Below are 12,796 nucleotides of genomic sequence, written 5' to 3' on the forward strand. Positions count from 1 at the left end.
TACACAGTGAGGAAAAGGCATTACTGACCACTCTTGGTGTTGTCTTAAGCTGAGGGTTTGGAATCTGGACAAAATGCAGCTGTTTCCTTCTTCAGAATTAAATTTCTCCTTTTTGAGAGCTGCCTGAGCCCTGCCACCCATTCTTTTTGTTGTCGGCTTCTGTAACCACATGGCTGGCCATTTGCCACTCCCCACTGATGGGCTTTGTACCTCGGGGACAGGCTCTGTGAGTTTACAGGTGACACCGGAACAGGATTCTCTTGACTGAAAGGGAACCGGTTGTGGGGGGGTGGCAAAGTGGCCAGGTGGCTGGGGTGCACTAACAGATGGAGTGTTCCCCCGGGAGGCCGGCTGGTCTTGGCATCAGATTTCAGTGGGCCTTAGAGCAGGCAGGTCAGCAGCAGGAATGTGCTGGAGGGAGGAAATGCCATTTGTCCAGCCAGTGTTTGCCTGCATCGTGCAGCCTGACAGCTCAATTTGTTTGCACTTGCAGATTTCATGAACAGTGGTTTGATGACGATTGCTTGGGTCCAGATTACATGGAAACATTTAGAACCTCCTCTGGGGTTGAATCTTTTATCTAATAATTGTGACACTTTCTCAGATGTGTAATAGGGAGTTTTCTGAACTTGCCCACCCCTTCTAATCACAGTTACAGTGCATAGCTGTTACATGTAACTCAGAAGAACATGGAACCAAAATAAAGAGAATAATTTTATGAACAAATAAGTATCCCCTTATTTGCACAGGGAATCGAATGCAAATATCATAAGGATGATTAGGAATCTGCTGTTGCTGTCTCGGGTTCTTGAATCTCAGGGTATGCATAGAAACCTCACACAGAAATTGCTGGGCAGCTTTCTGCTGATCTTGTGTGAATCTTCATTGGAGAGACTTCCCAAGAATCTCTGAGGAAGCAGAGCTTCTGAGATGCTATTCACTGTGTAAAGCTTAAAATCAGGACATGTTTATACATCCTGTACCCTTAGTGTTTGCATGAAACTTTTATGTTTTTATTTTTTTATTTTTTTTTTGAGTTGGAGTCTCACTCTGTCGCCCAGACTGGAGTGTAGTGACCAATCCCGGCCACTGCAGCTTCAACCTGCTGGGCTCCGGCGATCCTTCCGCCTCAGCCTTCCGAGTAGCTGGAACTACAGGCGCGTGCTACCACGCCCAGCTGATTTTTGATTTATTGTAGAGATGAGGTCTCGCCTGCCCAGGCAGGTCTCGAACCCACGGGCTCAGGCAATCCACTCACCTCAGCCTCCCAAAGGCGCGGGATTACAGGCTGAGCCACTGAGCCCGGCTGCATGAAACTTTTAAACATGGGTAACTTTTAAACATTTCGAGTAGTGGGCTTTTTCTGTGTTTGAATCTCTGAACCTTTAGGATTATTCTGGCTACTTAAACAAATAAATATAGGGATCCAGTCCAGGCTGAGAGAAAATAGGTGTGGTATTAATGAAATTTATTTCTGTACCCTTCGACTTTTAGTGGAAATTGTGAGGCTCAGTTCACTTCTCAAGTGTGGGCCCCGCCTTGAATGTTGCTGTGTTACTGATCAAGGCAACACCAGAGAGGAGACGGTCATTGGACTATAAGCCACCTTGGAAACCTGAGCCTTGGTCTGTTGTCCAGGGCAAGTGGCAGCTTGTACCAAGGAAGGGAGGGGATGGCCCTTTCAAGTATTATCTACCTGATAGGCATTCACAGCGATAGGGTGAGTTTGGCTTTGGGTTCTTATTTGGGCTGATAAAATCTTTCTATTCACTCACAAGCTGTGAAGTTGATAAGCTGTTCAGAGACAATGGGATGGCAGAAACTGTAGGGGCACTCCAGCTGTGTGGCCAGGAGGGACTGCTAGCCTCTCCCCAACCCAGGCTGCTGCTTGCAGTGTCAGAGGCAGGCATTTGCTAGGAAAATAATGTTTGTCAGAGGGTTGGCTTAAAACAGCATTTGCGGGAGAGGCTCTCTGTGGCTCATTCCTGCCCCATGGCTGAGGATTTGGAATTGTCTAGAAGAGACTTGCTACCTGAGTGTGACCTCAGAGCTCTCTGGGTCACACATTTGGGCTCTTCTTCCCTTGTGGCTAGTTTCCCAGAGGAGACAGAGAGTCAGTCCACTGGTCACAGCTCTGAACGTGTAAGGAGCTTCTGGGGATTGTCAGCTTCTGGAGTGTGCCTGGGTTTGACAAAAAAAAAAAATCCTTGAGAAGAGGTCCTTTCACTCTAGCCTTGAAAGCTGTGTGTTTCTACCTCACATCAGAGATGAGAACTGGCCTCATGTTCTCTTGGGTTTATCTGAAGGTACACATTTTACTCCTGATCTTGTGAGATTTGGACAGGTGCTTAACAGGTGTGGCAGTATTAGCATTTTCTATTTCCAGAAAAACTCAATCTTTTTCATCTGGTCTTAGGGTATGTAGTTCATTTTGCAGTCTCTTCTACATAGCAACCAAAGTCACCTTTTAAAATCTAATCAGGCTGGGCTCGGTGACTCAGACTATAATCCCAGTACTTTGGGAGGCTGAGGTGAGTAGAGTGCCTGAGCACCCCCCAGGTTTGAGACCAGCCCAGGTAACTTGGCAAGACCTCATCTCTACAATAAATAAAAAATTAGCCAGGTGCAGTAGCGTGCACCTGTAATTCTGACTACTTGGAAGGCTGAAGTGGAAGGATCACCGGAGCTCAGCAGGTCGACACTGGGGTGTCCATGAGCATGCTACTGCACTCCAGCCTGGGTGACAGGGTGAGACTCCAACTCAAATAAATAAACAAACAAACAAACAAATAAATAAATAAAATGCAATCAGACTTCCAGTCCCTGACATGATGCAGTACTAAATACTGGATTTTCTCTTTTTTTCCTAAACAATTATGATATTGAACAAAATACATAAAGCAGCTTTTCAAGAATGGAATAGCACTTAATGCAGGTGTTTGATCCAATGAGAAGTGTGTAAGTCAAGGTCCGTATTTACCCTGGCTTTCTATCTGGGGGTGCCTTTAAAACCAAGGCACAGGGGAGCAGAGACCATCAGCAAGCTGAGCAGAAGAAACAACCATTAGAATTGGGAATGCTGAGACAACTGGAATTGGTGGGGTAGGGAATTGAAGAGGAGAGTTTTGAGAAGAGAGGGGACTTGGGAGGTCTTTAAAGTGGTCCTCTAGAGTTTTGCCTAAATACTAAGCTGCATTTACACAGAGCAACTCTCTTTGAGGCTTGGCAGAGAACACACTAGGTAGGGTGTTGGGGTGAGGATGGTGAGCTGAAGGTCACACAGTCAAACAGTGCTGTAGACTTAGAGTTCAAACCTGCTAACATGAGGAGACCTTCCTGAACACCTTGAACATTCACCTGAGATCATAGAAAGGTCATACCTTAGAAGGAGGGTTACTGTAGCCTAGACTAAAGACCACACTAAGCTCCCCATAACAAAACCTTAAAGCAAGTCTTGTTACATTCAAGATGCTATGCCAATCACAAACTGTCAACCAGAATAAAACTCAGCACTCTTCAAACAATTTTTTTTTTTGAGTTGGATTCTCACTCTGTCGCTCAGGCTGGAGTGCAGTGGCACACTCATGGCTACCTCAGCGTTGACCTGCTGGGCTCTGGCAGTCCTTCCGCTTCAGCCTTCGAAGTAGCCAGAACTACTGTGCCTGGCTAATTTTTTTTTACTTATTGTAGAGACAAGGTCTTGCTAAGTTGCCCAGGCTGGTCGAACCTGCAGGCTCAGGCAATCCACTCACCTTGGCCTCCCAAAGTGCTGGGATTACAGGCTGAGTCACCAAGCCCAGCCCAAACAAATTATTATCTACATTATCCAGCATACAATAAAAAAAAAATCACCAGACAGATAGGAAAATGAAACCAGTAACAAAGGGAAAAAGGTCAACAGATACTAACAGAATGAACAGATAGGAATTTCAGCAAAGAAATGTAAATACAAGAAACAGCCAAATGGAAATTCCAGAACTGGAAAAATACAAGATCTGAAATAAAAAATTCACTGCATGGATCTAAGAGCAGTTTGGACACTGGTAGAAGAAAATGTTAGTGAACTTGAAGACAAATCATTAGAAACCATTCAAAGGTGAGACACAGAGTGAAGAAACATTGAAAAGAGATGGGCACAGCCTCATTGACAAATGATAAATAATAATATCAAGTATAACATAGGTAAAATTGAAATTCTAGAAGACAAGAAAGACTGGAACAGAAACGATATTTGAGGAAATTTCTCCAAAATTGATTTTTAAAAAAATCTCAGCCTACAGGTTCCAGAATGTCAAGGAACTCCAAGCAAAGTAAATACAAAGAAAACCACATCGAGGCACACCAGAATGAAGTTGCTGAAAAACAAAGATGAAAATAAAATATTAAAGCATCCAGAGCAAAAAAGGCACTTTACACATAGGGGAACAAAAATAAGGTTATATATGAATCTAATCAAAAACAATGGTTACTGGAAATGGGACAGCATCTTTAAAGTTCCTGAAAAAATATATTTCAAAAATAAATGTGAGACAAAGACATTTTCAGATTGACAAAAGCTGACAGAAATTGTTCTTTACAGACTTGCAGTATCTTTCAAGGCTTCACTGGTAAATTTTAAAACACATTTTAAAAAGAGCACCAGTCTTACACAAAATCTTTCATAGAAAAGGAAGAGACATTTCTCAAATAATTTTATGAGGCCAATATAGTCACAATTTTTTTAGAAAGAAAAAGAAATTACAAATCAATATTATTCGTGAACATAGACAAAAACAAGAAAATACACAGTGAAATACAGTAATACATGAAAAGGATAATACCTCTTGACCAAATGGGGTTTACCTCAGGAATGCAAGGTTTGTTTGCATGTGAAACTCAATGAATTTTACATAATTGACCACCTACTTCTGATTAAAAACTCTTAGCAATTTAGGAATAGGAAGAAAATTCTGCAACCTGTTAAGATGTATTGTCAGCCTATTTTTAGGCTGAAGGCAAATACCACCAGGTAGAATATGGAGCCAGGTGAAGAAAAGAAAAGTGCCAGAAATGGGAAATAATGTGGTAAATATAAAAGAATTTGTTTTCTCATTTAAAAATTGCTTTAAAAGACAATTGAAGCTTTAAGGCAAAAATAATAACAATTTATTATGGAGTTTTTAATATATGTAGCGATAAATGGTTGACAAAGGATGGAGGTGGTTAAGTGAAGTATACAGGCAAGCAACAGAGAAAACACAACAAAAAGAAGTGATACATGAAAAAGATAATACCTCTTGACCAAATGGTGTTTCCCTCAGGAATGCAAGGTTGGTTTACATGTGAAACTCAGTGAATTTTACAGAATTGACAGCCTGCTTCTAATTAAAAACTCTTAGCAATCTAGGAATAGGAAGAAAATTCTGCAACCTGTTAAAATGTGTCTTCCAGTAAAACATAGTAGAGGCTATCATGTTCGGGCAAATTAAACAATGTCTTTCTCAACAACAGCAAAAAAGTATCTTCCAGAAACTGAGAGCTAAAGTTATTCTAAACAAAAAGAAATGAAAGGTTGGAAAGGAAGGAATGTTATTATCTTTATTTGCAAAAGATATAATTCCAAGTAATCTGCAAAAATGCTACTGGAACTAAAAGTAAATTTAGAAAGGGCATAGATTATATGGTCAATATGCAAAAATTATTCATATTTTTGCATACTAGCAAGAATAATTAGAAAATAATTAGAAAATGAAATTAATATATATCACATTGTGCCAGCCCTCTGCTCAGAACTTTCTGATGGCATTTTACTTCTCTTAGAATAAAATCCAAAGTCTGCTTTAAGGCCCACCTTGCTATTTACCCTCTCTTCCCCCATTGCCCGTCATGCCTCCGAGCTGTCACCTTTCTCCCTGGCTCTGTTCTAGGGCCTTTGAGCATGCTTTCTCCCATGCATGCACACACTCCCCCATGTATCTCTCGGTCTTACCCCTCACTTCATTCAGCTCTATGCTTAGCTGTCACCTTCTCAGACATGCCTTCCCTGATCACCTTAAATGGAATAGCACCTCCGCTTACCTTGCTTTACTTTTTTAAAACCCTCACTACCATCCGACACATTAGATGTCAGTTTGTTTATTGTCTTTCTCCATTTTTAGAACATGAGAACAAGGACTTTGTCTTTTGTGGTTGATCATTGTTGGATCTGCAGTGCCTAGCATGGTGCCTGGAACTTAGTGGCAGTCAACACATACTTGTTTCATGAATAATTGCAAAATGTAGTGCCAACATGGACAAAATCTGGGGGTAAGCATACTGAAATAAAAGTATCTAGTATGGTAGGCTTTTGGGTTTACCTTTTTCTTCTTAGAAAATCCGATTGAAAATCTTTTTCAATTAAATATTTTGATGCCATGCTGAGTCCTGAGGCAGCACAGGGCGTATCTCTAGGGGTGATCATGGATGCACCCATTGCTTGAGTGACACACCATCATTTGCAAAGTGCTTTCCTTGCCACATTGGATCTGCACAGGGCCCAGTGATATAAGTGGATAGTGTGGCGAGTCAGAGAGATCCAGTTACCTGCCCAGGGCTACACAGACAAACTGTGGCCAGGAGTCCTGGCTCTCAATCCTAGGTTCTTTTCCATTGCACCCTATGATGGGAGATGGGCCCTGTGACAGGGTTTTACATGGTTCCCATGGGCAAAATAGCGTCCCACCCCCTGGGACTGATCTTCATGAGGCTAAATGTTTTGTGCACATGTACCGAGGGTGAGGAGGCAGGTGGAGGAAGAAGAATTTTGCAGACTTTTTAGGTCTGTTTGAGAGGCAGGACCTGTGAAATGGAGGTAGGGACCAGGCCAGTATTTTCATGGCTCAAATGTTTTCATGTGTGAAGAGGCACAGACCCTACTAGTTTTGGGGCTGAGTGAGGGGCCCACTCACCCAGCCAGAGGGGCAACAAGGAGAGTCCCAGGAGACTGGAGGGCCCATGGGCACATGTGCTTCTGCTGGGGCCCAGTTCATGTCATATACGTTGCTTTGAGCAGTGTGGGGGCCTGCATGGGGAAATAAAGGTGGCTCTTTTCTTCTCTGCATGAAATGCATGTTAACAAACACTCGTAGTTCCATTGTCAAATGGAAGGCTAGGCGTTTGTGTGCAGAATCTCACTGGATCCTCAAAACGGACAAGAAAAAAAGGACACTTCCATCTGCTTAGGTGAAGAATCAGGCGGAGGGTGACCATGTGGATTTCCCAAGGTCATTCACTTATTAGGTGGCACACCTGGGGCAAGGATTCAGATCTTGAAACTCCAAGGCAAGCACTATCTTGGAGGGCTCCCACCGAGAGACAAATCCCCAGGGGGTGTGACTGGGACAAAGAGAGCTGTATGGGGAGTGTGATACCATAGTAGCTGCAGTGGCGAGGTTTCCTGGAGCTTTGTTCCCAAGGAATAGATGGATGAGGGCGGACCTAAAGTAGGGAAAGGGGGTTCAAGTGAACTCAGGGGAGGGTGGGTGGCATGAAGTGAGCACCTTGATTCACGCTGTTTTGCATTCAGGATCTAGTATCTCCGTAGTTCCCTTTTTATAACTCTCTCTTTGGGGATCATTTTACCTTGTCCTCACAGTGTTTGAGGGTGACAGGAGCTCTCAGTATCAATGACACCTGGGATGAAAGTGACTCAGGGCTCTCTTACATGAGGCTGCGTCCCTCTGTCTTGCAGATGTCATTCTAGGCACTGAGTGGCTGGGGGATCTGCCAGATATCAGTCGAAGGAGCACATTAGATCAAGGCCCAAGAAAGCACGACTTCTGACTGCAGCAGCATTTCTTGATTGCAAGACCACACTCATGTGCATGCCTGTGTGTATTGAAGGATAATACTAGAAAGTGCGTTTTTTCCTCATAATTTAGTGATGCCTCTGCTAAGACCAACTTGAAGAGCAATTATAGGGAGAGGCATGTTAACAGTGTTCAGTGCATTCTCAGTATTTGGGGCTAATCAGAACGCAAATGATTTTCATCACTGGTATATTGACACCTTAGGGAAAAAAATCTGTTCATTGACTGAAGTGTCTGTGGTGGTTTAGAGACTCTGTCTCATCCTCATGTCCAGCAAGATGTGGTTTGTCCCCAGGTGGAATTATTTAACAGTGAAGTGTGACATCCACCCAGTCCTTTGCCACACTGAGAAATTGTAAGAGGACCTCTTTATTTCTTACCTAGATGAAGTTTTAAAGAGTTGTGGGGAGATAACATGGGTTTTGAAACCAGGGGATTCTTACAAAGTGGTGTGTCTTGGGGCAGACCCCCTCCCACTATGGGAGCTTTTCTGTCCCTCAATAAATCCTGCTTTCCAAAAAACAAAAAACACATGGTGTGTCTTGGAGGTGGGCATTTGGCAGGTCTAGGACAGGGGGTCCCTCAGCCTGCTGGATCATGCATGGTCCATGTACTCTTAGGGATGGGGCAGTGAGCCAACTTGGTATAATCCTTGCATTGAGTCTGCAGCACCAAGGGCAGCTGAGGCCAGGAGTGAGCTCCTTGTGACTTCAGGCTGTTTTGATCAAGGTGCTGGCTCTGCCAGTTCTCACAGAACCCTAGGGCTCAGAAGGAAGTGAGCACTTCCCAGGCCTCTGCATCACTGAGATTGTGTCCTGAGGAAGAGAGGATGGCCCTGGCCCACAGCAGATGGGAGTGAGTACTTGGGTCACGTGAGTATGAGTGTCCCTCTCTACCACTGTGTAGTGTGAGGAGTGTGCTGATGCAACTTTCCGGTGGTACAGCCGCGGGGAAGAGTGCTGTCTCAGGACATCAAGCTTCCTAGGTGGGGGTAGTAAGAACTGGCCATAGTCATCAGGGCATTTAGTCTATTTTCCTAAGTAGATCTAGTAAACCAGTATCTAGTAGGGGTGTATTTTCTGGGACTTCTTTGCTTGCCTTGGAGAGATGACCTGTGGACTAGGATGTGTCCTCTGGAGGAAGAAGTGAATATTGAGCCTGGAATACTGACCCCAGAGATGAGGAGTCACTCAGGGTCGCAGAGCTCAGGGAGGCTGGGTCATGGTGAGTTCCTAGAGCTAGCCTTCTCAGGTGCTTCTGCCTAGTAAGGAGACCCCTGGCTGGACAGGATCCTAGGTCCTACAGACCTTTCCCTCCAGTTCTAAGGATGATCTGGCCCTGGCAGTAACTGGCAGCCCCTACCCATGCTCATTCAAAACTATTTTGAAAGCCTACAGCCAGGTTTGAGAGTTTAAGATGGTGGACATGTCTGCTCCAAAGACCAGAACACCTGTGCCCCACTGCTCAGGAGACCCCTGGCACTCACACACTCAGGGAGCCCACTTAATATTCCTAAGATCATTTGCTGGGTCTGGCTGGAATACCAAGTGAAAGGTCTTGTTCCCATCTTCGGAAAGGATTTTTTCCTGGCAGAGGGGAAGGGTCATCACTTCATAGTTGTCTGTGAATTCACCATTTTGGGTCATATGTGTGGCAAACTGTAAATCCTGCATCAGCTTCTCCAGGCTTTGAGGCTCCCTGACCCACTCTGCTGATGGGGAAAGCTTGGGGGACACTGTGGTTTTAATGGACCTTAAGGAAAGTGCAGTGAGGGCTGTGATATGCCTGGTGTAGGAAACCTCACAGTGGGTTCTGCGGCCCAGGGATCATCTAGGACGGTCTCCCTGGAGGACGGGGGGTGTGCCCCATCTCTGTTGTCAGTGCTGTGCTTATGCAGGCATTCACTGTCAAGTGAGAGTGTCATCCAGAGTTGCCTTCTAGCTCAAAATTCTGTGAACAGCTGAATATATGGTGGATACGCACCCTTAGTCACCTCTTATTTTTGTGGGAAAGGTAAGGGAAACAGATAACTAAATCTTGATTGTCACTCCTGGTTCGGTTTGTAAATAATGAAAGCAAGTTATTTTTTTCACCTTTCATTGGGTTACACGGAACATCCCTATTTTAGCAGTTAAAAATGACCAGAAACAATTATACCACACACAAACTTGAAGGAAATGACCGAAGCAATTATACCACACAAAATCTTGAGGGCTTTAGTGTTTCACTAATCTGTTTCAGCAGAAGTCACGGATTTTCTGCATACTCCATGTTATGAATTTGGTTTGCTGCGATCAAGGCACCTGTGACAGAGAGATGGCTTCTTTGGCATCCATGCAAGAGAAAACGTAGGAGCAAGGCGAATGTATATTTAGCCATGCTGTCAGTGCTTTCAAGTTTAATACCAGAAGGGTAAAAGGAACTAACCACCAATACATGCAACAGCTTGGGTGAATCTCATAAGCATCACGCTTCGTGAAGGAAGCCAGTCTGACTCAAAATGTTACATACTGTACGATTCCATTTTTGTGACATTCTCAAGAAGACAGAATAATGGTGATGCAGAACAGATCAGCGGTTGCCAGGGGTGAAGGGCGGAGAGTGTGTGACTGAAGGAGCAACCTGGGGGCGAACTCTAGGGGTGATGGGACAGTTCTCTATCCTGACTGTGGTGGTAGCTAAATGACTCTACACATGTGTCAAGACTCATGGACCTGTCCGCCATGTGATCCTTTAAAAACAACATAAAAGAATGCCAGAAGGGCAAGCAGTGCCTGCATGGTATAGTCACTGACCACAGGCTCAGTTGCACGCCTCCTCCTGCCCTCCCTTTCCTTCCCCGACACCCGCCAGACGCACCCTCCTCTGTGCTGAGGTTTTGAAACACTGCCCAACCCGGGGCCCACTTTGTTGTGAATGCCAGTCATCCTGCTGATGGCAGTTGTCAGGACTCACTCACAGTCAGCATCTGGTTTCCTCTGCTGCATAAAACATTGTGGAGTTTGCATCTCTGCTCCAGCCTTGCCCCTTAAGGTGTTTGGATGGATTTGGCAGGGGGTGGAGGTTGCTTTCTCTGTATTTATTTCCGGTTGTGTTTCTGTGAATGTTTCTATGACTGTGTTTGTTTCTGTGATATTGATGAATGATTCCTGTTCATCGCTTGATTTATTCCCTTCTTGTCTGAAGTTGTGCACATCCAAAACTGTCCCTAGCACAATGGTGCCTCATCTCAGTGAATGACTCCACCATCTACTAATGTGCCCACATTTGAAGCCTGGGTCAGTCTGCCACCTCTTCTCCTCAGTTCCCAGCCCTACTTCAGGTCCCATGTTCTCTGTATTCTGTTCTCAAATTGGCTCGCTCCTCTTGTCCTATGTCCCCACTGAGCCCTCCTGCCACAGCTCCCTCACTCCTGGTTCCATCCTTGACTTAGTTCCTTCGAACTACCATAAAAAAACTCCATAGATTGAGCAGATTATTTGTTCCTCACGTTTCTGGAGGCTGGAAGTCCGAGGTCAAGACTCCAGCATTTGTCTGTATAGCCCACTTTCTGGTTTATAGGCAGCTTCTTTTCACTGTGTCCTCACATAGCAGAAGGGACAAGCTTGCTCTCTGGTCTCTTTTACAAAGACACTAATCTTTTTTTTTTTTGAGTTGGAGTCTCGCTCTGTCACCCAGACTGGAGTGCAGTGGCCGCTCCCGGCCACCGCAGCCTCGACCTGCTGGGCTCCGGCGATCCTTCCGCCTCAACCTTCCAAGTAGCCGGAATTACAGGCATGCGCTACCACGCCTGGCTGATTTTTTGATTTATTGTAGAGATGAGATCTCGCTGCCCAGGCGGGTCTCGAACCTGCAGGCTCAGGCAATCCACTCACCTCAGCCTCCCAAAGGCGCGGGATTACAGGCTGAGCCACCGAGCCCAGCAAAGACACTAATCTTATTCATGAGGTCTCCATCTTCATGACCTAATCACCTCTCAAAGGCCTCGCCTCCTGACACCATTCCCTTGGGGGTTAAAATGTCAATATATGAATCATGTGGGAATACATTCAGACCACGGCAGCCCCGTAAACCAAAGGGATCTTCCTAACACTTGAACTTGATCATGTAATCCTGCAGCTGAATATTTTGCCATGTTCTCATTACCTTTAGAATAGAGGTCAAACACCTTGATGTGGCTTACTATTCTTGAATTGTCTCGCTTTCTTTTACTTATTTTCTAGCTTAATTCCCTTCTCCACCTTTGATCCAACTCTCAAAACTTCAGTGATATTGGAATTCTTCCAGTGCCTTGAGCAGAGCATGTTCTCTCCCTGCCTCTGGGCCTTTGAATATGCTATTCCCTATACTTGGAATCTTGTCTCCCCTGCCCCCCCGTACCACTGCCATACGTAGTCTTTATCTGGCAGGTTTTCTGTTCACCCACCCTTCTTCAGCGTAGCCCTTTCTTCTGGGCCGAGCATCCTTCCTTCCTGCCCTCAAAGCCACCGTTCTTCTGTCCTGGCACCTGCCACACCGTGTCATAATTTTCCCCAGATTGAGGCTGTAGGATCTCTGCCGGCAGTACTCTCCCTTTGTTGTCACTATTGTATCCTGGGCATCCTACAGGCATGATGCCTGTAGCCAGAAGGTGCTGAGAACAAGTTTTGTGATGAATGCACAAAGGCATCTGTAAAATCCCAGAGCGAAAAACCAACAGGAATTTAATGAGAGACATTAAAAATCCTCCTTTGTGCTGAGATTTAGAAATCCAGGGCCTACTTCCCCGAGTGTCATTCTGCTGACAACAGTTGTCAGGACTCACTCACTTTGAGGACAGTTGTCAGGACCCTCACGAGGTGTGGGCCCATCTTCTGACCTGCTTACAGTCTGGCCAGGGAGGTCATAACTGTTGAAAGATTTGAATAATAATTGCGCTAAACCATGCGACATGAGCTCCAGGTGCCATCAAGGGACAGGACAGCAGCTGA

Source organism: Carlito syrichta, unplaced genomic scaffold (assembly GCF_000164805.1).
Source record: "Carlito syrichta isolate Samal-C Ts95f unplaced genomic scaffold, Tarsius_syrichta-2.0.1 Scaffold302353, whole genome shotgun sequence".
In the NCBI taxonomy this organism is placed as follows: domain Eukaryota; kingdom Metazoa; phylum Chordata; class Mammalia; order Primates; family Tarsiidae; genus Carlito; species Carlito syrichta.